Source organism: Sitophilus oryzae, unplaced genomic scaffold, assembly GCF_002938485.1.
Source record: "Sitophilus oryzae breed Bouriz unplaced genomic scaffold, Soryzae_2.0 scaffold_980_pilon_pilon, whole genome shotgun sequence".
In the NCBI taxonomy this organism is placed as follows: domain Eukaryota; kingdom Metazoa; phylum Arthropoda; class Insecta; order Coleoptera; family Curculionidae; genus Sitophilus; species Sitophilus oryzae.
The window spans coordinates 2308614-2314613 of record NW_022147617.1 but is presented as its reverse complement, the minus strand read 5'-3'; the positions used below and the strand labels follow the sequence as shown (position 1 = coordinate 2314613).

The 6000-nt window shown below is 33.0% G+C and overlaps 1 long non-coding RNA gene across 1 annotated transcript; it reads left to right on the top strand.

The window, feature by feature from the left end:
* Window positions 1-3269: 3269 nt before the first annotated feature.
* Window positions 3270-4390, top strand: LOC115891309. Its single transcript, XR_004051804.1, has 2 exons — window positions 3270-3479; window positions 4334-4390. It is a non-coding gene; the product is annotated as an uncharacterized LOC115891309 (long non-coding RNA).
* Window positions 4391-6000: the final 1610 nt, after the last annotated feature.

Below are 6000 nucleotides of genomic sequence, written 5' to 3'. Positions count from 1 at the left end.
CATCACAAAATACTTGACAAGATATTAAAATATATAAAAATTTGTATATTTAAAATTAAGAAAATTATATTTTAATAATGAAATTCAAAATTGATATCTAATAATTACATAATTAATTACGTAATTCGTAAAGTAAATAGATTTGAAATGAGTTATTAAAAAAATGTGAAATCTGGCCTGATTATCCGGTGCAATTCCAGGCTTTGGCACGTCCTTCTGGATGGTGTGTGGACGCTAGGTGTGGGAGCTCATCCCCAATCTACCACAGCCTCGAACAGCCCCTTACAATACCACCAGCCATGTGGAAATCAAACATGGATCATAGATACAGGCTCTCGTACCTCAAACCACCAATCACGACATATAACTCGCCATGTAACTGGGCGGTAAAACCCTGGAAACGACACAACTTATGCACAAAATGCATTTTAGAAATTTTAGAACTTACCTCACAATGCTGAGGGTTTACTCAAAAATTAAATTCATGACAGGACAACCAAAACCACGTTTAGAAAATCTGTAAAGAGATAAGGTTGAACCAAAAGAGTAAAAATATGATGAAGACCAAACTTACCACAAAAATACCCATGAAAACTTAAAATTGATTCCTTCCCCAAATGCCAGGAACCACTAGGACTACATTCCAAAAGTTAATAGAATTAAAACGTTTGAACTTTTTCGGATGACTTCAGATAAGTATGTCGATGTTTACGCCACGAAATCTGAATCAAAAATGGTGACTTCCGATGGTCAAAAAGATGCTCTAGTTCTGCGCCGACAAGGGCAAGTACGATCCACAGAGTGTCCGAAATTAGTCAGAACTAATTCGGTAGGGTGTATGTTGGGTTGCCAATAGTATCGTTTTATTAAAACGTTACAATCTATAGAGTCGTGCATCAATGAAATTTTTAATTATGGGTATTTTTAAAAAATCAAATAGTACATCTTATAGAACTTTTGGGGTGCTATTCAGAACTCTAACCAGAACTGTTTTTCAACATTGCATTTCCTGCGTAGAGTCGATTTTTATGTTTATCTATTGAGTTGTGCATCAATGAAATTTTTAATTATGGGTATTTTTAAAAAATGAAATAGTACATCTTATATAACTTTTGTGGTGTTATTCAGAACTCTAACCAGAACTGTTTTTCAACATTGCATTTCTTTCGTAGAGTCGATTTTTATGTCTATCTATAGAGTCGTGCATCAATGAAATTTTTAATTATGGGTATTTTTAAAAAATCAAATAGTACATCTTATAGAACTTTTGGGGTGCTATTCAGAACTCTAACCAGAACTGTTTTTCAACATTGCATTTCCTGCGTAGAGTCGATTTTTATGTCTATCTATAGAGTCGTGCATCAATGAAATTTTTAATTTTGGGTATTTTTAAAAAATCAAATAGTACATCTTATAGAACTTTTGGGGTGCTATTCAGAACTCTAACCAGAACTGTTTTTCAACATTGCATTTCCTTCGTAGAGTCGATTTTTATGTCTATCTATAGAGTCGTGCATCAATGAAATTTTTAATTATTGGTATTTTTTAAAAATCAAATAGTACATCTTATAGAACTTTTGGGGTGCTATTCAGAACTCTATTCAAAACTATTCTTTAAATCATTTTTTAACTAGAAAATCGATTTAAACTGCGCAGGCTGCCATTTTATTTTTGTTCATAACTTGGTTAATACAATAGAACTATTTTGATCAATAGTCAGAAACTATAGAACTCTTGTTCTAGAATATATTTCCACTATCAGAACTGTTCCAGAATAAAAAAAGGGTGCTACGTGAAGTTGGCACCCCCCTGTCATATCTCCCAAAATTAACCAGAACTATTTTTCTAACTTATCAAGAACTATAGAACTATTTTAAATCTATCCAGAACTCTCAAATTCCAGATCATTTTTTGAAAAAAGGGTGCCAACTTCACACGAGTACAAAGCAATGAGATTTTTGAATGTCTGGAGTGCGGTAGACAGATAACATCACGTATCGGGCTTTTCAGTTATAGAAAAGCTCATGAAAGAAAACGCCTTGCGTGACCATCTTATGATGCGTGTCAAATACTCGTCAGCGAGTAATGGCGGTATGTATGTAAGTTTAATAATTTTATTAATAGGTACCGGTTATAAACTAATTTATTGCTATCCTCCTGATCAGTAAAAATTAATATTCTTACTTTATCAAACTGCGAAGTTATAATACCCACTAAACATCATCCCTCACTCCTGCCACGCCTACCTGTACCCGCTGGATGCATCTCTTTAAGTAGAGAAAACGGGATGTGGTGTTCTTCATAAACAATGACACCCATAAGTTTATGATTATTAGGTACTAAAACAGTAAAAACATGATTCATTAATTTATTTTAATTTCAGATGTTCCAAAAGTGGAGTGTGCATATATTTGTTTGTTTTATTTAAATTTAATCATTTAATCTCATCTGATAAGCAATATTACTGTTTTTACACAAATAACAATCTCTAAAATACCTGCGTGTTTTATAGTAATTTTCAGCAAAAAGTTCTTCCTTTCATTTTGTTTCACCATAGATGCGTGTCGTAAATGACGGGCTGGGCTTATTTCCGGTCTCGTCTTGCTTATATATAGGTTACCAATGAAGATAATCAAATATCATTACTACATTTTTGATAATAATAGGGTATAAACTATAATGTTGATTAGATCTACTGGAAGTCAACATTCTGTTTTGTATTAAAGGAACTAATTATACACCTGGTTTAAATTAATTTTAGAATGATGCAATAAAATATCTAAATGGGAATCGTTAATAATATTACCATAGTTAATAATATATGAACAAAGGCAAACATTTTTTAGTTACTATACAGGGTGAGTCTTAAATAAGTGCAAATATCTGTAACGATAGTATATGATTTATTTTTTGCAAAAAAAAATATTTAGATTTAAAAAAAATTGGAAACTTTTTTAGTTTTCAGTTAAAAAATATAATTTTTTGATAATATAATGGCAACTTTGGATGATTTGATTCATTAATTATGGGGTTTCTTTGTGCACGAAATGTCGTCAAAATATCATTAAAGGGATCTTCAATAAGATCCGCACAACTTTCGGAAACTTAAAAAAATTAACACACGTCACAAAATTAATACACAGGTCATTCGGCCAGAGTCTCCAGAAACTTCGCTGCTTGATCTAAGTGCTGTTTCACTTGGAAAGGACCGTTCCTGATGATTGTTTGTAAGAGTCTTGTTTTCCGTTAAAAAATTGTTTATATTAAATTGTGTTATTTTAAGAAATAATATTTTATTTGAATCTCTAATTGACTTTTCTTGACCGCATGTATACAATGTCGTTTCCTAGACGATGCGGTTTGCATTGTTGATGATTATTTTGACTGACGTCGCCATTTATCAAAAAATATTAAATTCAGATTATAATTGTGTGGAAAATATTTCTGGGACTGAATAGAAGGAATGAAGTATTATACAGGTGAGTGTATTTTGTTCACTCACGGGCATTACTGGGATTTGTATGAGAGTAGTTTAATATTATTCAGTTAACAGTTATTGAGCTTTAGTAGTAGATAGAGAAGGGTATTTTAGTATTACTTTTCTGTGTGTGTGTTTTATAGTAGACAAGTGTTTATCAAAGGGCATTTTAATATAGTTTAGTTAAAAGATAGATGTTTATCAAAGAGTGTTTTAGTGTTATTTATTATAGATACGTAATGGACAGCTATTTATCAAAGAGTATTTTAGTAATATTTATTGGGTGTGATTTATAATACCTGGCAAATTATCAAATGGTATTTAGTATTATTATTTTGGAGTGTTTTATATTTTTACGTATGACTCAAATTGTTTAACAACAATAATAAGCTATGTCGCTTTGTGGCCATCCCTTTTGTGTGTGGGACAGACGCCTTGTCGCTTAGCTACGGAACAACAACATCAAGCTATGTCGCTTTGTGGCCATCCCTTTTGTGTGTGGGACAGACGCCTTGTCGCTTAGCTACGGAACAACAACATTAAGCTATGTCGCTTTGTGGCCATCCCTTTTGCGTGTGGGACAGACGCCTTGTCGCTTAGCTACGGAACAACAACATTAAGCTATGTCGCTTTGTGGCCATCCCTTTTGCGTGTGGGACAGACGCCTTGTCGCTTAGCTGCGGAACAACAACATTATGCTATGTCGCTTTGTGGCCATCCCTTTTGTGTGTGGGACAGACGCCTTGTCGCTTAGCTACGGAACAACAAAAATATTTAACTATTTTATATACTCGATTATGGTGATGTGATCATGAGCGTTTTCCAGCGATGCTCAAGTATATTTTATTTTTATAGATTGCAAATTGCGTGATCATAGAGTGAGAGCATTACACAAGTGTCCCGGCATCTAAGGTGAGTTTAGCTTCTTTTGTTTATGTTGTTTGAATATTAAATTGATATTAACACCATTCATATATTATGCTATATAAATAAAAAAAAAATTATATTTTTCTTACTCGCTCTTACAATTCAGAAGTGGGATCTGAGCTTTTCAGGTCTATGTATAATATATTTTTGCGTATTTTCAGTTTATACATATTTTTATTATAAGTTTGTATTTATTTAAGATATCTGACATGCCCAAATTATGTTATTAGATCATTATTTGTGGATAAATAAATATGTAGTATTATTATTAATAAAATTACAGTTACTAGTGATGTATTTAATTTGTATGGGCGACAGAAATAGCGGCCAACTTACTTCGACTACAACTTAATTACTTAACTACGACTTAACTGATGGCAGATAGACCAAAGAAAAGACGTATGAATGTGGCTAGAAAAGAGTTCAAACAACAAGAGAAAGTCAGAATATGAAATAATTTGGAAATTTTTCAAAATTTGTCACGAGACAGAAGAGATTCGGTACGACCTGATAGTCAAAACCAGTCAAAAATATTACAGAGTAGTAAAAGTATATGGCCGAACGTCGAAAGCATACATAGATTTTGAAAGTACATGTAACACTATATAGAAGAGTGAAGCAAATCCTATGACTTTACCTATACATATATCTCGATGTTGTGTATTGAAAGGACATCGTGATGGCAGAGTTGAATTTTTGGATACTACCAATTTAGAACTACAAATCGATGGCATTTAAAGATCGGTGGATATTTACCTGACAACGGAGCGTTCGTGTAATGAAAGATGAACTTTCTTGTCTGAAGCTAGTTCTTCTCCTGGAATAAATGATGTACAGAAAATAACTTTGCGATCAGTCATGCAGTGCCAATATCACCAAGTGAGCAAGTTACTATCAGAACTGCTGGATACTGAACATGCTAGGAGAATCTACAAAGACTATCCCATACGTGAAGGACAAGTCTACAGAACTAAAGCCAAAATACTACAATGGGTAGTTCTGCAAAAAAATGTGATTTCATGTAGTTCGAACTTCTCACGATGATTTGAACCACTTAGCTGCTAAAAAATTTACTAGGTATTATTGGTTTCCCCGGATGAAAGCTAATGTGGGAAATACATTAAGTGCTGTAGACTGTGCTTGAATAAAGAAAACGACCAACAGAAGAAAGAACTTCCAATGCATACCGTCTATCTTGATTACTTCGGACTTTATCCAAAAAGCAGAAAGAAGAATCATAATTATTTAACGCCATAGATGCCTTTACTAAGTTTATTTTCATGAAAGCCGTCAGTACAACAAAGACGAGTAAAGTGTTGATATTTTTGGATGACATATCTGCTTTATTTGAACGACCTATTCGGATTATCACTGATCTGTTTTCACATCTAAAATGTTCAGTGCTTATTGTCAAGAACGAGCAAGTATACCTGTGAAAGTAGCGTTGGTGCTTTAATTTAAAAATATCTCGGATCACAGAAAAAAAAACTGATCTATAACGCGATTCTGAAAAGCGCAATGTTATATGACTCTGGGGTATGGCTGTTAAGCAAAAAAAAAACATAAAAAGAAGTTGTTGTCTACCGAAATGGACT